Source organism: Balaenoptera borealis (genome assembly GCF_965194805.1).
Source record: "Balaenoptera borealis genome assembly, chromosome: 20".
NCBI lineage: Eukaryota > Metazoa > Chordata > Mammalia > Artiodactyla > Balaenopteridae > Balaenoptera > Balaenoptera borealis.
In genome coordinates this window covers 60,080,120-60,101,046 of record NC_138879.1, presented here as the reverse complement: position 1 = coordinate 60,101,046, position 20,927 = coordinate 60,080,120, and the positions used below count along the sequence as shown (strand labels likewise).

At 45.5% G+C, this 20,927-nt stretch overlaps 1 protein-coding gene and 1 pseudogene across 2 annotated transcripts in view; one reads left to right on the top strand and one right to left on the bottom strand.

Annotated features, from left to right (window-relative positions):
• The window catches only part of SHMT1 (serine hydroxymethyltransferase 1), a 62,647-nt gene extending 54,945 nt beyond the window's left edge, over positions 1–7,702 (bottom strand). Inside the window, exon 1 of the mRNA XM_082374118.1 lies at positions 7,679–7,702. The gene's annotated coding sequence lies outside the window, so the exon portion shown is untranslated. The remainder of the gene's footprint in view (positions 1–7,678) is intronic.
• On the top strand, positions 6,416–7,617 carry LOC309619176 (nucleophosmin pseudogene; annotated as a pseudogene). The gene has a single exon. The product of its transcript is annotated as a nucleophosmin pseudogene (transcript).
• Positions 7,703–20,927: the final 13,225 nt, after the last annotated feature.

Below are 20,927 nucleotides of genomic sequence, written 5' to 3'. Positions count from 1 at the left end.
GTGTATTTTTTTTCAATGTTTGAAGTGAAAAATGAAACCAAAAAAAGGTTAAAAAGTTTTAAAAATATCACCATGCATTATTTGTGAATACATAAGGAAATGTCTGAATAAAAAGGAAAACAAAAACATTTTAAGTTTATAAAAATCACCACGTTATCTATGTATTGAAAAAATGTTTGAGGGCTTCCCTAGTGGCGCAGTGGTTAAGAATCCGCCTGCCAGGGGCTTCTCTGGTGGTGCAGTGGTTAGGAATCAGCCTGCCAATGCAGGGGACACGGGTTCGTGCCCCGGTCCGGGAAGATCCCACATGCCGCAGAGCGGCTAGGCCCGTGAGCCACAACTACTGAGCCTGTGCGTCTGGAGCCTGTGCTCTGCAACGGGAGAGGCCGCGACAGTGAGAGGCCCGCACACCGCGATGAAGAGTGGCCCCCGCTCGCCGCAACTGGAGAAAGCCCTTGCACAGAAACGAAGACCCAACACAGCCAAAAATAAATAAATAAATAAATAAATTTATATTAAAAAAAAAATGTTTGAAATGAAAAGGTGAGGGAAGCTGGGGTGTAGTGACTCACTGCGTCCAGAGCCGTCCCAGGGGAGCTGGTATGGGTGTACCCACGGGGAGCTGATTCTAGGAGAAAGTAGACTGAACACCCAGGACTCCGCTGTGTGCAGCAGACATGATCTAACAGACTTCCTGGACCCCCACCACCACCAAAGTGACTGTCACACCAAAGCCAGCAGCAGGCTCCAGGGTGAGCGCCAGCTCAGAGCACAGAGAATGGCAGGCATTTTCCAACAAACTTTCTGGGCACTGGATTGGGTTGAATAGTGCCCCCCTATTCATGTCCATCTGAAACCTCAAAATGTGACGTTATTTGGAAACGGTGTCTTTGCAGGTACTTAGTTAAGATTAAGTCATACTGGGGTAGGGAGCCCTAAATCCAGTATGACTGGTGTCCTTAGAAGAAGAGGAGAGACACAGAGACACATACACAAAACCTCCCTGTGCCAAAAAAAATAAATAAAAATTAAAAAATAAAGGACCTTCCTTGAGGCTTCAGAGGGAGAAGGACCCTGCCAGCACCTTGGCTTCTGACTTTGAGCCTGCAGCACTGTGAGGGAATACATTTCTGTTGCATTAGGCCCCCCAGTTGGGGCCCTTTGTTTACGGCAGCCCAGGAAGCTGAGATGCTGCTCTGAGCCCGAGACACAGTTGTGAAGAAAGCTCAGATCCTGTCCTCAGAGCTCTCAGTCCAGGAGGGAGGCAGACCTGTACCAAAGCCCAGGAGGTTCTGGGGGTAAAGGGCTGAGACCCCTAACCCCTGTTCCTAACGCGGTCGGGAAAGTCCTATCGGAGGAGGTGCCCACCCAAGGCCTGGAAAGCTGAGCTCTCCTTTGGAGGGACACTTTCCCAGGTGGTGGCCAAGCTGATGCTCTTTCGCTGTCATCTCACCACCACCACCACCCCCAACACACACACACAACTGCTGTTAAAGCGTCACAAGCCCTCGACTCTTTCCGGGTCACCACACATGCCACGCTGCTCTGTGCCTCACCTGATCCCAGTGATCGGGCTACACGTCTGTCTCTCTCTAGGCTACAAGGACCAGGTCTTCCTGACTTTTCAGTCATTCATGTTGCTTAGCAAAGTGCCCGGCACCAAATAAGCGCCCAAAGACTGTTGAAAAAAATGAGGTTAAAAACCAAACTAAACCGGGCGTGAGGGGTCCAGGAATGATGGAAATGTTCTATAATTGGTTCATGGTGGTGGATGCACAACTCTGTAAGTTTACTAAAAATCGTTGAATTGTACACATAAAAACAGATGAATTTTACAGTATGTAAATTAATACCTCAGTAAAGCTGTTTTTAAAAAATCTACTTGAATGGCTAACATGGAAAAGACAGAAAGTACCCAGTGCAACTGGGCCTGTTGGGAGTGTAAATCGGCTAAACTGCGTTGGAAAGGGCATGGCAGTCAGTATCGGCGGATGCTAAAAAATTTGTACAACCTGTGTCCCAACAATCCCATTCACAGGTATACACCCAACAAAAATGTGTATGCATGTGTCTATCAAAACGTATGTGAAAGGTTCCCAGCAGCATGATTTATCCATAAAGGCCCAAACCAGAAATCACCCAGATGCCCATCCGCAGCAAAGCGGACACATGAACGCAGGAACCACAGAAACCTGGGAAGTTAGCTCTGTTCACGCAAAAATACAACTACACACGACGACGTGGAGGACGCTCACAAGAAGCCCAAACTGTAAAGTGGCACAAGTGTAAATGACAAACCGTGAGTCAGGACGGGGAGTGGGGGAGGAGCGGCTGGGAACAAGGGGGGCTCCCGAGGTCACAGTCTGTTTCCCGAGCTGGACGCTGGCCTCGCAGGCTTGTCCAGTTTGTGAGGATTTATCGACTGCACGATATGCTTTTCATGTATAGTTTATAATTCACTATAAGGTGTCAACAACAAATTGGCACTTGCCATCTACCTCTACAAGGATTAAATCATGGGCTCTGCAGCTGCTGACTTTCAACACCCACCCTGGAAAGGAGTTCAGGGTGGAGAGCAGAAATGAGGCCTCTGTGCTCTGGGAAAAACTGGCAGAACAGGTCTTCAGAGAGTTAAATATTTTCAGGAGCTGATTTTATGAGCCCAGTTCTTGTATCTCCTCATATCTAGAAAAGCACTAAAATCCTTCATGGTGACGACTGCTCCTCGTGACTAGCAGAAACCTGCTGCAAAAAAATAAGTGCTCGACTGCATGTACTCCCCCCTTTGCCCAAATCACATATATTCTGACCTTCCCTGCTGCCTCTTTGGAGCAGTTTCTCAGAGCTCTCTGAAGTGCTGTCTCCCGGGCTGCAGTCCTCATTTTGCCCCCCAAAAAACTTAACTTGCAACCTTCATGTTGTGAATTTTTTTAGTTGACAGTTTTTATGGCAACCACGAAGGGATCCAGAATGGACTTCTCTCCTTCGCCGGAACTCTATGAGGAACCAGAGCCTTGGTACCAGCAGAGGCCCCTTGCGCCCATCTGCCACCTTGGAGAGTCCAGAAGAATCTGGGGGAGTCTCTCCTGGTTCTCAGATCTCCCGTATTGGTTGATGATCCTGAGTTTTATTTGGGGGTGTATAGCAGGTACCTGACCCCTCCCAGTTGAAAGATACTTGTGGGGGGTGGGCCTGGCTGAAAGATACCAGGGAATACCCACCCAGTTGAAAGATACTGGGGTGGGGGTCTTGGTTGAAAGATACCAGGGTTTGCTCAGTTGTAGGAGACAGAGTGGTCTGTGCTGAGTGGTTAGGTAAGAGGCTGATCTGACGCTTTTCCTCAATTTGGCCACCTTAATAGAATTTGTTGGGATAAAAGTGAAGATATTACATGAGAGCTTTGCTCCGAAGAAAAGGGACAAGATTCCTCCCGGCTGGGCACGGCTTGGAGGCAGAGTCCTCATACCGTGCAGTGGTCCCATAGGGAGGCCCACTCATTAATTAAAATGCTTGCTCATCCAGCGGTCGCAGGTAAGAATCGGCCACTCAGCGAGCACCTGTGGTGGTCTCAGACCACCAAAGGGAGAAACTGAGACATGTAGGAGGGCTGAAACGACTCTGGGGGGACGCCTAGAGGAGGTAAGCTCACAAGCAGCACACCGGCAGCCAGACAGTTTCACTAGTAAGTTTTATCCCCAACAAATTCTACTTTAAAATGGGGAATAGGGGACTTCCCTGCTGGCGCAGTGGTTAAGACTCCGCGCTCCCAATGCAGGGGGCTCGGGTTTCATCCCTGGTCAGGGAACTTGATCCCACATGCATGCCACAACTAAGAGTTCGCATGCCACAACTAAGAGTTCGCATGCCACAACTAAGGAGCCGGCGAGCGGCAACTAAGGAGCCCGCCTGCCGCAACTAAGACCCAATGCAACCAAATAAATAAATAAATAAATAAATAAATATTTTAAATATGGGAAATAGAGCCTCTCAAACACAGAAACAAGGGGCATTAGAAAGCCAGCCTCTGGCTAACACCTCAGCCAGGTTTATACATGCAAGTACCTACGTAATTGGGGAAATTATACTAAAGGAGCTCTCCACATACAATGGCCAAACTGGGGTTATTCTGCTATCCCAAAATTGCTGTTTTGTGCACAGAATTAGAAAAAGCCGCTGTGGGCTTCCTTGGTGGCACAGTGGTTGAGAATCTGCCTGCCAATGCAAGGGACACGGGTTTGAGCCCTGGTCTGGGAAGATCCCACATGCCGCGGAGCAACTAGGCCCGTGAGCCACAACTACTGAGCCTGTACGTCTGGAGCCTGTGCCCCGCAACAAGAGAGGCTGCAACAGTGAAAGGCCCGCGCACCGCAATGAAGAGTGGCCTCCGCTTGCCACAACTAGAGAAAGCCCTCGCACAGAAACGAAGACCCAACACAGCCAAAAATAAATAAATAAATACATAAATTTATTAAAAAAAAAGAAAAAGCCGCCGTAAGATCAAACAGATTGCATGGAATGCTTACTTTGATTGGTGTCTAGAAGCTTCTAAATAGGCTGCTGGCCCTCTGTCTCTGACTCCATCTCTCCCTCTGCTCCTCCCACGTGGCCTCTTCTATCTGAATGGTCCAGACGCCATCTCCTTTTTCTCTCCCAACTCTTCTGCCTCCTGCCGCTGCCCTCTCCCCAGCAAAGGAGGACCAAAAAATCAGAAGTGATTATAGTTCCCTTTTTTAAATAAATTTATTTATTTTATTTATTTGTTTTTGGCTGCATTGGGTCTTCGATGCTGCGCGTGGGCTTTTCTCTAGTTGCGGCGAGTGAGGGCTACTCTTTGTTGCAGTGCGCGGGCGTCTCACTGCGGTGGTTTCTCTTGTTGCGGAGCATGGGCTCTAGGCACACAAGCTTCAGTAGTTGTGGCTCACGGGCTCAGTAGTTGTGGCTCACGGGCTCTAGAGCGCAGGCTCAGTAGCCGTGGCGCACAGGCTTAGTTGCTCCGTGGCATGTGGGATCTTCCCGCACCCGGGCTCAAACCTGTGTCCCCTGCATTGGCAGGCGGATTCTTAACCACTGCACCACCAGGGAAGCCCTATAGCTCCCTTTAAGGAGAAACTCATTACAGGGAGAGGTGAACCGTCCTTGGAGCTTATGTACACACTCTGGACCCAAGTAGAACTTAAGAGTTTTGGCTAAGGAATTTCCTGATCCAAGTCAGGATTCATTGGGATTTGCTAAGGACTTTGAATTAACCATCCGGACCTACGAGCCCGGGTTTCCAGATCTATATCAATTAATACAGCTGTTAGTTTCTGAAAGCCAAGCAAGGGAATGGATAGAGAAGGCAGGATGGAAAAGCCCCTTAATGGATTTTGAATCACATAGTCCAGAGGCTTGCACTGAATACAAGGAATTAGCTCAGAAATTACTTGAATTTATCCCAGAGCTTTTTCCAAAAACCGTAGACTGGACAGAGATTCAACAGTGCAAGCAAAGATCGGATGAATCAGTTCTGAACTATTAGGGAAGGTTTGACAGGAAAAAAAAAACTTTTAAGCAACATTCTGGCTTGACACCTGAATCATTCTCTAACCACCAAGATGATTCTCTGCTTAACTCCGCCTTTTTAGAAGGCTTCGATGAGGATTTATCTACTCTAGTCAAAAACACAATCTAGGTTGGTCCATGTTACATACAAACACCTTTGATACACTGGCTGACCAACCTTTGAAGACCATTTTAAAAAAAAAAAGGAAAGAAAGAAAAGGGAGTATCTACGAAAATTATGAACCTTCAATTTCGCCAATTAAGTACACAATGCCAGTCAAAGGTTAACCAACCCCTGTTTAATTCCCAACCAGTAGAGAAAGCTAGCTTGAAGGAAAAAAAATCTTCAGAATTCTGACCCTTAGGGAATGAGTTCTACTAGGAAAGCCTGATTTTCTCTCCCTGTGCCTTGAGACCAGAGCTCTCAGGATCACTTATCTTATCTAGACCATATCTAATTCCTGAGACTGAGGGATAAAAAGGACAAAAAAAAAACAAACCTTAAAATTTTTTTCTTATTCCAAGTGTTGTTTATAAACTAGTGAGTTTTATATTGTAATATCTGATTCATGACTAAGTTTAGAAAATGCAGCTAGATTTCTTGTTGTGTCTGTCTGGATATATGTATGTCTCAGTACGTGTCTTTGTCTTGGATAATATTGCTGTGGTTAATTTGTAAATGAGCTCTATTTAATTGGCTTAAAGAAAAGTAAGCACTTACAAATCAAACAATTCTAAATGCAAGAGAAATTAAGCTAAATGAATTTCAGGTTCACGTGAACTGGGAAATAGTATTAAATTAATACCTGGTATTAATGTTTGTTTGTTGATCTAATTAATATAGACATGTCTTTAGAGTCATCAACATTAAGTATAATACTTTATTGTGCCTCAGTTTAATATAAGCTAAATAAAACCTTGTTATATCTGTTACAGATTTGTCAGCAAGGAAAGTAACTTGATGTGAAAAAACTTTTAAGGAAAGAAAATATAAATGAGATAAGAGCTTTTAGATAAACTCTATTAGGAATAATTATGCTTTAGGAATGTCCATCTAAAATAGTCTCTCCACCTGGTGTGATTCTGTCCTGTGCACCTGTTCCCTGGAGCAGTAGTCTTTTTTCTCCGTCCGCCTTCTCTCCCACCTAAGTGCGTGCCACCAACCCATGGAAGATTCGATGGACGTGGACATGAGCCCCCTGAGGCCCCAGAACTATCTTTTCTGTTGTGAACTGAAGGCCGACAAAGATGATCACTTTAAGGTGGATGATGATGAAAATGGGCACCAGTCATCTTTACGAACGGTCAGCTTAGGGGCTGGCGCAAAGGATGAACTGCACACTGTCGAAGCAGAGGCGATGAATTATGAAGGCAGCCCAATCAAAGTAACACTGGCAACTTTGAAAATGTCTGTGCAGCCAACGGTTTCCCTTGGGGGCTTTGAAATACCACCACCTGTGGTCTGATGGTTGAAGTGTGTGTGGCTCAGGGCCTGTGCGTATTAGTGGACAGCACTTAGTAGCTGTGGAGGAAGATGCAGAGTCAGAAGACAAAGAGGAGGATGTGACACTCCTAAGTATATCTGGAAAGCGTTCTGCCCCTGGAAGTGGTAGCAAGCTTCCACAGAAAAAGCAAAACTTGCTGCTGATGAAGATGAAGAGGGTGATGAAGATGACAATGATGATGATGACTTTGATGATGAGGAGGCTGAAGAAAAAGCTCCAGTAAAGAAATCTGTACGAGATACTCCAGCCAAAAGTGCACAGAAATCAAACCAGAATGGAAAAGACTCAAAACCATCAACACCAAGATCAAAAGGTCAAGAATCCTTCAAAAAACAGGAAAAAACTCCTAAAACACCGAAAGGACCTAGCTCTTAGAAGATAGTAAAGCAAAAATGCAAGCAAGTATAGAAAAAGGTGGTTCCCTTCCCAAAGTGGAAGCCAAATTCATCAATTATGTGAAGAATTGTTTCCGGATGACTGACCAGGAGGCTATTCAAGATCTCTGGCAGTGGAGAAAGTCTCTTTAAGAAAATAGTTTCAACAGTTCGTTAAAATCTCCCATCTTATTTCATTCCTGTAACAGTTGCTATCTGGCTGTCCTTTTTATAGTGCAGAGTGAGAACTTTCCCTACCGTGTCTGAGAGCTGTCCAGGTTCCATTGCCAAGAATGTGTTGTCCAAAACGCCTGTTTAGTTTTTAAAGATGCAACTCCACCCTTTGCTTGGTTTTAAGTATGTATGGAATGTTATGATAGGACATAGTGGTGGTCAGACAAATGGAAATGGTGGGGAGACAAAAACATACACGTGAAATAAACTCAGTCTTGTTTTGTTTTTTTTTCTCTCCAGGCCTGTCCGCGCTCGGCGCCCCGCCCCAGATCCCACTCGCTGCTCAGAGGGATGTGGCTCCGGAGGCTTCAGGGCCCTGGGCCCATGGTCCCCTGGGCATCCCCCTGCCCGCCCCTGCGGAGCTAGGCGCAGCCCAGCCGGGGCCCTGGCTGGCCTAAACTCAGTATTTTAATTAAAAAATAAAATAAGATAAAATAGTCTCTCCAGATTCTGGTAACTTGAAATTCTAGAGCTGTGCTAAATTAAGTGATGGAAGCTTATTGAATAGCTAGCATTCCCAAATAAAATAATATACCGAAACATTAATTATTGAACATTGGCTTCCTTTTACAGAGAAACAAAAGGTATTTAGGACTATTAATGAATATGTTTGGTGTCACGTTCTCTAAAGAAAGTAAATATTTTTAGAAAATATCACTGGTATTTATGTTCACCAATCTACAGAATGCCAATGTAAAGGACAGTTCATAATTGCTTACTTCTTAGTTTTCACAAGAAATTAAGGTTTAAGAGCTGAGGATTCTAATTTAAGCATGTAGTTAAAGCTAATAGAAATAATAAAGGAAACATTTCAGTCTACAGTAGGAAAGTAGGGTGTGTGTTTCCAGTAAAGAAGAGATGAAGAATGGAATTACATTTTATTAAGGGAAAAGGAAGTAGGTCTGACTTACAGGTGGCTGTTTCCGAATGGGAAAATAAAATGATGGATACAGAAAGTAAGGAAAGGTTTGTGGAAAGTGGACCCCAAGAAAAGAGTTATGTGCATGGTCAGGATTGACTAAGATTAAAATAAATTTAATTGAGTAGGGACTTCTCTGGTGGCACAGTGGTTGAGAGTCCGCCTGCCAATGCACGGGACACGGGTTTGAGCCCGAGTCCGGGCAGATCCCACATGCTGCGGAGCAGCTAAGCCCATGTGCCACAACTACTGAGCCCACACGCTGCAACTACTTAAGCCCACACGCCTAGAGCCCGTGCTCCGCAACAAGAGAAGCCACCGCAGTGAGAAGCCAGCGCACCGCAACGAAGAGTAGCCCCTGCTCGCTGCGACTAGAGAAAGCCCGCGTGCAGCAACAAAGACCCAATGCAGCCAAAACTAAAAAATAAATTAATAATTTAATTTAAAAAAATTTGAGTAAATGAATTTTAAAAGCAAGCGGGTGCAAAACTTGAATTTTGTTTTTCTCTCTCTTAAGAGGACAAGATTTCTTAAAATGTTGAACTGCCTTTGATAACAGATTTCAAGTTTCTTTCCTTTTAAGTGATTTGTTCTGTATTTGCCTTTGAAATCTTTATTGTTACTTTGGCTAAGTGAATAACTATTGTTTCAGAGTGAACTGTTGTCCTATCTGAGTGTTCTAAACCCTTTTTGTTATTTTTTTTGACAAAACTTCCTGAATCAGGGACTTCCCTGGCGGTCCAGTGGTTAAGACTTCACCTTCCAATGCAGGGGGTGTGGGCTCAATCCCTGGTGGGATAGCTAAGATCTCACATGCCTTAAAAAAAAAAAAAAAAAAAACCAAAAACATAAAACAAAAGCAATATTTTAAACAAATTCAATAAAAGCTTTTAAAAAAAACCTCCTAAATCAAATTCCAGTGAAGTCCTTTTGACCTCTGGCTAACTTTGGGATGCTTCAAAGGGCACCTGAAACATCCCAAAGAGAGATATTAAACTAATTGGGCTCATTTGGTATGTTAAATTACATGGGAAGTATTGTCAAATGAGTAATAAATCTTAGGTTATATTGTATGGTAAATGTTACTAATATAGATATCCTAGAAATTATATGGAGTTCCTAAGATTCTGATATGTCCTGGTAAAATGTTATCAGTCATAATTCTAGTTAATATCTGAAAGTGTTGTATGTCACAGCAGTAACCAAGTTTCTTTGTCAGTTGCATTGTAATCAGATTTAAACATGCCTTCTTTTTTTTTTTTTTGAATATCAAATGTGTTGATATTTATTAAATTCTTATAACAGTATGGCACATAGTAAGACTATATGGGCATTTATTAACTCTGTGAAGAATTAATATAGGGATAGTATGTAGTATTTACCATCAAAATCATCACATTGTCAAAATCTAATAGTCCAGGTGTTTTAATATAGCAAAACAACTGTATATTTGTCAGCTCTTTTCTTGCTGTGTAACTCGTGAGAGCACCTTGACTTAGGAGCTTTTTTGAGAATTTGTTACTTTAAAAATTTCTATTTATTATAAAAACAGATATTAAAGGACACAAGAAGGAAGAAGATTCCCCTTAGTATCCTCATTTAACTCTTCAAACACTCCTCTTTCCTTCCAGCCTGGCTAATACATATACGAGGTAGCAGTTCTAATTAGAGTGTATATTTTTGTGTGTGGGCCTCGTACTTTTCTCAATAGAAGAGACTCCCTGTACCTGTCAAGGCCAGAGAGGAGCCTGTTAGTTCTGGATCCTATCCCCTCTCACCTTCTCAAGGTCTTTTCTCCTGAATCATCCATTTCTTCCTCTCAATTGAATTTCTCACATTAGCTTGTAATATGCTCTTATATCTCAAATCTTAAAAAATTCCTCTTTTGACCTCAACATCCCCTTTAATCATTATCCCATTTATAGTCTGCCCTTCACAGCAACACCTGTTGAAAAATCTGTGTCTTGTGCTTAAACATGCCTTCTTAAGTCTTTCATCATTATAGACAGTTATGGTTTTATTCTGATGCATTTGCAAAAATGTTTCCTCTTCAAGAAGATTTATAAAAAGGACTTTTGGACAAATACAAGTTTCTGACTTTCAGACCATAATGCTGAACTGGGTAAGAAATTAAAGAATCCTAATGAGAAACTGTTAACAAAATAGCTAGTTACGTAAGACTGAGTGAACTGCTGAATACGGTTATAGTTTTTATGGTTTCTATCTGAAAAATTACTGGTTTAAATCTGTGTTTTCCAGGTATTAGGAAACCTTTCCCTCAAACTCATTATGACTTACAGTAATTTGGTAAATTATATCTTTGTAAGCAGGATTGGAACATATCTTTTTTCTTTAACTGCTCCCTCCAGAGACTGTAAACTCTTAGGTTCCTAGCAGCTTTATCAGGTAAATTAGGAAGGCCACTCACTAACAGGTACAGAAAGCTCAAGGTATTTGGGGGACCTTAAAAAGGGAGGAATTCACCTAGATCTGTTAGGTGAAATCTGTGATAAGCCCTTGGAGTGACTTTCCTAACCCTGAGAGGTCTTTTAAAAGTTCAGTATGAGACTCCTTATAAAAGTTTCAGCAAAGCAAAAAGCCTATATGATCAATGATAGTTATATAAATTATCAGGCCAAGTTTACTGAGACCAGACTTATTTTGCAAACAAACTAGTCTTAATTTGGTTATATTTGGTAAACATGAGGGTAATTTTAGAGAGAAAAGGATTATGTTTCAGTGAATATTAAGTTCCAGTTTTGTTAACGGAGGTCTGTATTTACTAAGACTCACTTCCCAGATAGTTCCTTGCTGTTATGTTATATTAATGAAAAGTTTAATTGAATTATTAAAAGGACACTCTCAGTTTGTTTCTGAGGCCTATCTCAGTAATCTATTTTTGGATGAAGATCAGATGCCCCACGACAATGTGCAACCAGGGGATTATGCATGCTGGAAAAGACATAGTTTAAAGGACTATCTCCAACCTAGATGGAAGGACCCTATCAGGTACTCTTAACTAGCTCATGCACAGCGAAACTGAAGGGAATTGATTCTTGGATTAATTTCCACTCACAAAGGGCCCCTGCACCGGACTGGTCTATAGAGAGGACTGCTGACCTCAAACTCACCTTAAAATGATGCTCAGGGCTTCCCTGGTGGCGCAGTGGTTGAGAATCTGCCTGCCAATGCAGGGGACACGGGTTCGAGCCCTGGTCTGGGAGGATCCCACATACCGCAGAGCAACTAGACCCGTGAGCCACAACTACTGAGCCTGCGCGTCTGGAGCCTGTGCTCCGCAACAAGAGAGGCCGCGATAGTGAGAGGCCCGCGCACCACGATGAAGAGTGGCCCCCACTCGCCACAACTAGAGAAAGCCCTCGCACAGAAACGAAGACCCAACACAGCCAAAAATAATAAATAAATAAATTTTTAAAAAAATGATGCTCAAACAGAGGAAACTACACTCACAGCAGGATGTTAAGAAGACGACATCAGAAGTAGACAGCTTACCCAAGATGCTGGACCTGATTCGTATGATCATTTATAATGTTTTCTTGTCTTCCAGGACCCTTGCATATAAATCAGATGTTTTTCTATCATGGACACGATTCTATGCTAGTTTTAAAAATCAATCCAATTGTTGGGTTTGTGGCCAATTACCCGTGTCTAGTCCTTCTGGATTACCTTGGTGGATTTCTCCACTCCAAGACTCTAATTGGATGGCCCTTAGAACCTTTATTTTACAAGAAAGAAAGTTCAGTCCTGTTCAGGCTACTCTTTTTTTTAAAAAAATAAATTTATTTATTTATTTATGGCTGTGTTGGGTCTTCATTGCTGAGCGCAGGCTTTCTCTAGTTGTGGCACGTGGGCTCAGTAGTTGTGGCTCGCAGGCTCTAGAGCTCAGGCTCAGTAGTTGTGGCGCACGGGCCTAGTTGCTCCACGGCATGTGGGATCCTCCCGGGCCAGGGACCAAACCCGTGTCCCCTGCATTGGCAGGCAGACTCTCAACCACTGCGCCACCAGGGAAGCCCCAGGCTACTCCTGATATTACTAGATGGGATCCCCTCACCTAGCCAATTAATGATACCTGCTCTGACCCTGGCCAAAAAAATGAATTTTCCTCTAAAGTTATTCAAGCTCAATCAGAGCAGCAGCAAAATTTCAGCCAAGGAGTAAAACCTCCTATAATTATGGGGTGGATTTATGTGGTTAACACCAGGCCCTGGTCATTTAAGTTTTAAGGCCCCCTTTTATCTTGGGAACAATTAAATTATACTAAGGATAACCAGCCTAGTAACACCAGGAAGTTGGGCTGGGGGTCTTATGGACAGCGCCAGTATATCATTTCCCTGAAAGATAAGGATCGGTACAGGACAGACCAAGTCAGATGACCTAAGGATATACTGGGCTGCACCTAATGGAAGTTCTTGCCTTAATTCTCACTTACGACTTGAATAATACTGCTAGCTATGTTATCTGTATTCTACCTGTTTTACAAGATTGTTGTTTCTTGCATTACCAGATGTGTGACTGAGCCACCGACAAAAATATATAGGTCTGTGTGAGATCAATGATTGTACTAGTGTAACTCTAGATATGGGAAGATACAACAAGAGGGATTTTTTCCTGGACCATAATAGACTAGTAAGACAGGTGGTCTAGAGTCTTTAGTTATTGTTTATAAGACCTAGCCCAGTAACAGCACACTGAATGACCTCTCAGCGAAATCTTCGCCAGACCTGGGAATGAGCCTTCCTAGCACTGTGGGACGAATCGGTCATGAAACGCCTCCCAAAGCATGGACAAATTTATGACTGCAAGGGGGCCCTGTCAACTACAATCGGCACTTGCCATCTACCTCTACAAGGATTAAATCATGGGCTCTGCAGCTGCTGACTTTCAACACCCCCCCCCCCCCAAAGGAGTTCAGGGTGGAGAGCAGAAATGAGGCGCTCTGTGCTCTGGGAAAACTGGCAGAACAGGTCTTCAGAGAGTTAAATATTTTCAGGAGCTGATTTTATGAGCCCAGTTCTTGCATTTCCTCATATCTAGAAAAGCCCTAAAATCCTTCATGGTGACGACTGCTCCTCGTGACTAGCAGAAACCTGCTGCAAAAAAATATGTGCTCGACTGCATGTACTCCCCCTTCACCAAAATCACATATATCCTGACCTTCCCCTCTACCTCTTTGGAGCAGTTTCTCAGAGCTCTCTGAAGTGCTGTCTCCCGGGCCGCAGTCCTCGTTTTGCCCCAAATAAAACTGAACTCACAACTATCACGTTGTGCATTTTAAGTCGACAAAGTTAAAAAGCAAAACCCAAAGAACAGGCTGGAGACTGGCTTCTTGCCTCTCCATTGCCACCTGACGGCCGCTCTGTGAACTACGGCCCCAGCGGCGCGGCTCCTGAAAAGGCGCCTGAGCGCCAGGGAAAGCAGGTTCACCAGGACTTTGAGGAGGAGAAAAGTCCAGCCAACCAGCCAAGCCTTTCCGGGTCCAAAACCCACGCCGGGGACTCACAGGGCGAAAAAGCGCTCAGAACCAGCAAGGACGCTAACGGCCTCTGAAGTGGGCTGGACCAGGTCACCAACCAGGCACCCGCATCTCCGGTCTCGTCTCTCACAGACGCCCGAACCCCAGCCCCAGAGTCACCTGCCTCCGAGGCTACGCTTTCGCCGGGTCGATACAGTCGCTGACTCACCTCAGGGCCAGGTGTGGAGCATATGACTCAGGCGGGCCAGTCAGGGCCAACGTTCCCTGATTGGTTCAGGGGTGGGCATGTGACTAAGCCTGGCCAATCAGAGCAAGCCTTGGACTATCGCTGAGCATGCTGGGGCAAAGGCTGCTGCACGGAAGCAGCCGCCTCGGGAGCTGGTAGTCGCCACGCGAAGCGTGGTTGTGCGCAACCGCGCAGAGCGGCAGCCAAGTGATGGAGCCAGAGCAATGGGGCCTGGCCGCATGCTTTGATCCCTGGGTCCAAGCCTGCCGGACACGGCACTTTCTGGTTATGTGGAAAAGTTTTTTTTTTTTTTTTTTGGTTTAAGGCCAAAAAAAAAAAAAAATTTTTTTTTTCTGTGCCTGAAGGAAGGCAACAGAAAGAGTCTAATGGCACGTGCTTCCAGAAGAAGAAGTACTTGGATTGGAGGGAGCGATGGATCCGGTAGTCAGGAGATGGGGACGGAGTGCTGTACGAAAGCGGGGAGATCTGTGCGATGACTTGAGAGCAGGGAGCTTTAAACAGGCAGAATCAGCTCACCAGTAAACCACACAGGAAATGAAAGCAGGAGGTGAACACCTCCATTTTAAATTTTATTTCTTTTGATTTCCTGTAATAAAAATTTTCAACCACTGAAGCACTGGAAGAATAGTTTGATTAACTCATTACCTAGATTCAACAAGTGTCAGCCTATTTACAGTTAACTTTTTTGTTCAACCACTTCAAAAGAAGGCGCAGACATCATGACTAGAGGGGGAACTTTCACAGCTAACTGTGAATCCCTCCTCCAGCCTCAAGAATTGACTTGTGGTCTGCACTTAGATGAGGTTCTGTGTGTGCTCTTAAACTGACCGAAGGCCACCCCTCGGCTTGCTGTCCTTAGCTATCCTGGCACAACTTGAAATGTATGGGCTGTAGCTCTGCTGGAGAATGCAAGTGGCCTCTTACCTTCACAGGCCCATGGCACCAGCCCCATGGGACCAGTGGCTCCTCTGCTGAAATCCCCTGGGACTAGAACCTGCCCCATGCGCAGTGATCAGGGGTATGGAGAGCTGTATGAAGTACTGCTGTGCTTCCTGTTGCACATCCTTTCTAAGTCAGCTAGGTGCTGTGTGAGCATTGTGTAGTGTGACTTTGTCAGCCCTAAACCAAACCCACTGCTGAGATGTTGCGTGAGTTTCACCTCTAAGTACTTAGGCACGCGTCTCTTAAACATAAGGATATCCTACATAACGAAAGAGGCATTATCACATGCAAGAAAATTTAAAATTCTATAATGCCACCTCACATCCAGTCTATTTTCAAGTTTCCTCAACTGTCCCCTAAGTATTCATTGTAGCTGCTGTTTAAACATAAGGATCCAATGGAAGATTGTTGGCAAAGATTCTCTCCTTGACCAAACTTCACTCTGGCTCCTCTGAGTCCAACTTGGCCCCGTCCTTGGGCATATCCTCCACGAGCCCAGTTTTAGCAAGAATCCTGCTAAGTCAGTTTGGCCAGAATTTCCCCCCTTGATATCTGATCATCCTGGATATCTGACCAAATTCCTCATCCTCCACTGCCCCCAAGTGATGACTGATCACCCTGGCTTGCCTTCAGCAAAAATCTTGTTTAGCCAGAATCCCCCCTTATCCCTGATGTTTCCTTAATAATTTTCCATTCACTGACCCCCACCTTTGTCATATTCCCGTGTTTCCTCCTCGTATTCAGAGCTGAGCCCAGTCTTATCATGAGGCCCCTTTTCCCCTGTCGACTTAAAGAAATTGCACAACGTGAGAGTTGTGAGTTAAGTTTTATTTGGGGCAAAATGAGGGCTGCAGCCCGCGAGACAGCATTTCAGAGAGCTCTGAGAAACTGCTCCAAAGAGGTAGAGGGGAAGGTCAGGATATATGTGATTTTGGCGAAGGGGAAGTACATGCAGTCGAGCACATTTTTTTTTGCAGCAGGTTTCTGCTAGTCACGAGGAGCAGCTGTCACCATGAAGGATTTTAGTGCTTTTCTAGATATGAGGAAATACAAGAACTGGGCTCATAAAATCAGCTCCTGAAAATATTTAACTCTCTGAAGACCTGTTCTGCCAGTTTTTCCCAGAGCATAGAGGACCTCATTTCAGCTCTCCACCTTGAACTCCTTTCAGGGGGGGTGCTGCAAATCAGCAGCTGCAGAGCACATGATTTAATCCTTGTAGATTACCGATGGCAAGTGCCAGTGGCGAGTGCCAATTGTAGTTGACACCCCCTATTGCAATAGTTAAGTAAAACCTGCTTTTACCACTTTAACTACTTACTGGCAGGCTCTGGATTTCTTTGACGTTGTGAGACTGGAGATTTTTATGGACCAAACCCTAAAGCGGTGTAAATTACTTCTGCCCACATTCCATTGTCCAGAACACTGTCACACGGTCCCACTAGAAGGAAACTGGGACAGGTAATTCATCTGCGTGCGGCATTGCTTTTACTGCAGGAAGAGCATATCACAGTGGTAAACGTTAACGGCTATTGCTGGTTGCTCTCCTAGTACCCATTTTCCCCTCCTACTATTACCCCAATTTTTGTATCCTGAGGGAAATTGACACCACCTTTGAGTACGGCTGGCAGAGGGGACGTGAGTTCAGACTAGACTCCAAGGTTGGCAGTTGGAAGCCATTACAGGTACTTATGCAAATAAATGACATGGTGAAAATATATTTTTTAAAAAGGAACTCATCGAGATTCACGCATAAAATGCCCTTTCAGCCTGGGGCAGGTTACCTTCATCTCACGCAAACAGGCAGCCCCAACAGAGAGATTCTGTGACTCCCCACCCCTACCCCAGCTGAGTCAGGCATTCACACTGGCTTGAAGGGCAGGTGTGTGAATCAGAAATGATCTGATGGATGAAGAGGTTAAAAGTGGGGGAGGGAGAGGAACTTCTGATGATCCACCACTTCCTGGCTCTGTGACCTCAGGCAAGTGACTCCCCCGCCCCCCCCAGACGTGGTTGCACGACACCTAACAGACAAGACAGCTGTCTTGGGTGGGGTCTGCTTCACAGAGAGTTGCCTGTGGGTTTCTCTCTCAGAGGAAAGTGGTGGAGGATTGCGTTATTATTCACAAGCGTGCACTGCCACTTTCTGCTGGAGACCTCTCCGTCCCTGCTCCATTAACAGCACTCTTGGTCACCTGCCTTCCTCTGGCCAATGGATGCGTTAAAGAAAAAAATGATTCATCCTGACCCCTGTTAAAGACTGGTAAGGCAGGCTGTATTCAAGAGGGGTCATCGGGATAAGTGGGGATTTGCAGTGGGGAAGACGGATTGGGCTCGCCGCCGAGCACGACGAGGTAGAGTGGGAATTTATAACCTAGGAGCAGGGTGGAGTCCGTGGATGGAAAATTGATAAAAGGAAACAGGGGTAAGGGAGGATTCTGGCTAAACAAGATCTTTGCTGGAGAGAGGTCAGGGAGATGGCGCATCACCTGGGGTTGGTGGAAGATGAGGAACTGGATTAGATATGGAGGGTGATGAGGTAACAGAGGATGGGGGATTCTGGCTAAACTGACTTAGCAAGACTCTTGCTAAAACTGGACAACGCAGAGATGGACACTGAAGTCTAAAAGTCGAAGGCTAGTTGAAAAAGAACTCAGAGGAGCCTGAGCAGAGTCTGGTCAAGGAGAGAATCTTTGTCAGATGCGAGCAAAAGTGACATGTGTCACTTCCCAGCAGAAGCTTTACCGGTTGATGCGTAACTAGCAACAGTTCTCTCTTTTTCCTCTCCTGTGCCGGGGACCGTGCCCCACACAGGGGCTGCTCCTTCAGGCTGGGGCATCAAGTGTGGGTGATGTGGATTAGAGCTCCCAGGTGACCCACGATGGACTCAGAGTATGTGAAAGGACTCTTTGTTGGTCGAAGCCTAGTGGTTTGGGGCTCATTTGTTACTGCAGCAGAACCGAGCCTCTCCTGACCTACAGAGAAATCTTTATTTCCATTCCAGTGGTGCTTCCCAGACAGGACAGTCCTTCTGTCGGCAGCTCTGACCAGCTTCCTGAGGCTGAGACAGAACCTGTTTCCCTGCAGCCTCTGCCTTGGCCCCATCTCCAGCCTTGGCCATGAACGGGGCCCAGCTGCTCCCTCCCATGGGACCACCCTGCAATGATTTACAGGTGAAGGAGCCTCTGCAGGGTCCACACTCTCAGCTTCCAGGAAGAGCTCCCACTTTGTCTGGCATGCTCTTTTGGCACCAAGTCCAGGACTTATGACTGTTTCAAGGGCCTTCATTTATATTTGACATCTAAAAATTTATTTTGTTACATCCAAAAAATTTTTTTAAAACCTGTAAAACCAAGATTAATAAATGTTTAATTAAATGCCTACAAAATATAACATTATAGTCAATTTCTTCACCATTAAATCTCGTGTTCATAAAACTTTCAGGACAGCAGAAAACATGTAGATTCTCTCATTTTGCAAGAATTCCCCACAAAGTAAGATGAAAGCTGATTGCTCAGAAACTACAGTCAATCCTAAGTTGAGTGAACCACTTGTGCCAAATATTTTCAGAAGCAAAACCATAAAAATCCTTTCAAATTTTATTTTATAGCAAAGGATTATATTTTCTGTGATATGTGGGTGCTTTTTTGTATATTCAATAGGGGATATGGAGTGAGCCTCCAAAGGGAAAGCCTTGAAAGAGGGTCTTTTGTATGTTTGTTTGTTTGTTGCTTTTTGTTTTTTGTTTTTGTTTTTTCGGTTTACTGCAGCACTTTTCTTCACAATGATGCGTTGCTGGGGCCTAATGTTCTCACATGACAATATAAAACCAAAATTTCTCGTCACCTCTTAAGGAACTGAGAATTGTGTGCAAAAATCTTACATAAATTAAAAGGACGAATAAATGTACAGGTGTAAATGCAAACCATTTTCTAACTCAAGGCTAGTAACAACCCACAGTGTACTGGCAGGAAAACATCAAGTAAGAAAGGAAAGCGGGTCCTAAGGCTTGGACCTTCCCAGACTCTGTCAGGCCGGCAAGACAGAAATGACAGGTGGTTCAGGACTCTTGCCAGCCTCTAGAGAAATCCTGGAATAGGCAGTTCTGACATGTTAATACCCTGCACAGATTGGGAGATTCATAGTCTCACAGATTCTCATCCAGCCAACGATTTCTCTTCCATAAACATTTTCTCACCTCAGCCACGAAGTGACAGAGCCGCCTGTAACTAGGGGTTTAGATCAAAGTTATGCACAGGGTAGTAAACATACACCAGCGCAAGAATTGAATACAAGGCCAAAATCAGCAGCAAGTTCTACAATCTCAGATATAAGCTTCAAGGACAATTTTCGAAGGTTTATTCCAGTTTCATGAGGCTGGCACGACGTGTGTACACTTGCCAGGGCAAATTTATACTTCTGAATGAACTCATGCAGCAAATGCTGTGCATCTGCTTACAGTCTGTTTAGAAGCATTTGTGGTGGACGATGGAGAGGCCGGGTCCTTCTGGCTGACCCACATCTGCTGGAAGGTGGACTGAGAGGCCAGGGTGAAGCCCGATCCCCACCAAGTACTTGTGTTCGGGAGGAGTGAGCATCTTTTTTTTTTTTTTTTTTTGGCTGTGCCACACGGCATGTGGGATCTTAGTTCCTGGACCAGGCATCAAGCCCAGGCCCCCCGCATTGGGAGCGCGGAGTCTTAGCCACTGGACAACCAGGGAGGTCCTGGGAGTGAGAATCTTGATCTTCATCCTGCTGGCAGCCAGGGCCCTGATCTCCCTCTGCATCCTGCCCAGGATACCGGGGTACACGGTAGTCCCACCAGACAGCACCATGAAGGCGGACAGGTCCTTCTGGATGTGGACGTTACCCTTGATGATGGAGTGGAAGGTGGTCTCATGGATGCTATAGGACCCCAAACCCAGGATGGAGGGCTGGAAAAGCGCCTCTGGACACAGAACCCGCTCCTTGTCGATGGTGAGCACCTGACCGTCGGGTGGCTCGCAGCTCTTCTCGGGGAGGAGGAGGAAGTGGTGGCATCTCCTGCTCCAAGTCCACTGCCACGAGTAGAGCTGCTCCTTGATGTCACACGTGATTTCCCTCTCAGCCATGGTGGTGAAGCTGTAGCCAGGCACCATGAGGTCCCAGCCAGCCAGGTCCAGACGCAGGAAGGCTGGGGCAGGGCGTAAACCCACGGAGATGGGCACCATGTGGGTGACCCACCCCCCGGGTCCACAACAATACCAGAGGTGCAGCTAGAGGCATCGCACAGGGACGGCACGGCCTGGATGGCCACTTATATGGCGTGTTGAACGTCTCGAACAGGATCTGGGTCATGTCACGGCTGGCCTCGGGCTTGTGGTGGCAGCCCCCTCGGCCAGCATCACCGGGTGGTCCTTGGGGGCCACTGCAGCTCTCTGTAGAAGGTGTGGCACTAGGTGTCCCTTGTGTCCTCTCAGTTGCTGTTGATACTGTGCTCCACGGGGTACTTGAGGATCAAGATGCCCCGCCTGCTCTGGGCCCCCTCCCCCACCGTAGCTATCCTTCTGTTCCACGCCCACCATGACGCCCCAGTGTCGGGGACGACAGACCACGGACTGGAACACGGCCGGGGGGGTGCTCATCCCCAGCAAAGCCAGCTTTGCACGTGCCAGAGTCGTTATGGATGACC